Below are 1,438 nucleotides of genomic sequence, written 5' to 3' on the forward strand. Positions count from 1 at the left end.
AACATAAAATTATTTCAACTTTCAAAATTATTTCAAAATTATTTCAACTTTCTTCTCTAAAGATAAATAATCCATTATTTATTTGCTGAAGTAAAGAACGGGTCGGTAAAAAAACAAGTAGCTGGCGTACGTATTACTGAAATTTACTTGACTTAAAATTTAAAGAATCCAGTTATTGAAGAATTGTTCTGGCTTAATTTCTTTCATTTATTTTGTTTCTCCTTTTCAGTATTTTCAGTATTTCAGAAATTTACTACATATGTAGATGCCTCATAGTTTTGGTACGCTAGCTACTTGTTTTTTTTGCGGACGCGTTCTTTATTTCAGCAAATAAATAATGGATTATTTATCTTTAAAGGAGAAAGTTGAAATAATTTTGATTTATGGTGAGTCTGGAAGAAATATCGACGAAACTGTTACCCTCTATGCTGACCGTTTCCCTGATAGGCCACGATCACGTGCTACTTTTTTTCGTTTGATTAAACAATTTACTACCAAAGGAAATGTAACAGCTAAAAAAAAACCCATAGAGCGACTGCCACGGGGGAGAACAATCAAATTGCTGTGCTAGCTGCAGTAGCCCATAACTCCCATGTCAGTCTTCGAGAGGTATCTCGTAATTCAGGAATTTTTTGTACTAGTGTTTCGAGAATCCAGAAGCATTACAAATTCCATCCCTATCATATCTCAATGTATCAGGAACTTCGTGGCGATGATTTTAATAATCGAGTGGTGTTTTGCAATTGGGCACTCACACAAATACAAAGAGACCCACAATTCTTTTATCGAGTAATGTTCTCCGACGAATCAACTTTCACGAACCATGGCAATGTTAATCGTCACAACATGCATTACTGGAGTGTGAAAAACCCACACTGGTTACGTGAAGTTGAGCATCAGCGTCCTTGATCTGTTAACGTTTGGTGCGGAATCATAGGTGACAAACTAATCGGTTCCGTATTTATTGAAGGTACATTGAACGGAGAAAAATACCGTAACTTATTGCAAGATGAACTACCGATTCTGTTGGAAGATGTACCTCTTGAAGTGCGACAGAACATGTGGTTCCAGCATGATGGTTGTCCAGCACATTATTCAGTAATAGTACGAGAAGTGTTAAATCGTAATTACAATGATTGCTGGATCGGTAGAGGTGGTCCGGTAAATTGGCCTGCCAGATCGCCAGACCTTACGGATTTCTTTTTGTGGGGTTACCTTAAAGAAAAAGTGTATACAGAAGTACCAAATACTCGAGAAAACATGGTGGAACGTATTAGATATGCTTGCGCACAAATAACGCCAGATACACTTTCTACATGTGTACAAGCATTCCAAGCTCGAGTTAATAAATGCATCGAAATGGAAGTCATCATTTCGAGCATTTATTTTAATTGAATAGTGAGAGGCGAAGGGACTCACCGAAATAAAGCACCCCGAT

At 37.1% G+C, this 1,438-nt stretch overlaps 1 pseudogene; it reads left to right on the forward strand.

Moving 5' to 3' along the window:
- Positions 1 to 202: 202 nt before the first annotated feature.
- Positions 203 to 1,220, forward strand: LOC136999034 (uncharacterized; annotated as a pseudogene).
- Positions 1,221 to 1,438: the final 218 nt, after the last annotated feature.

This window comes from Linepithema humile, chromosome 3 (assembly GCF_040581485.1).
Source record: "Linepithema humile isolate Giens D197 chromosome 3, Lhum_UNIL_v1.0, whole genome shotgun sequence".
Taxonomy (NCBI): Eukaryota; Metazoa; Arthropoda; class Insecta; order Hymenoptera; family Formicidae; genus Linepithema; species Linepithema humile.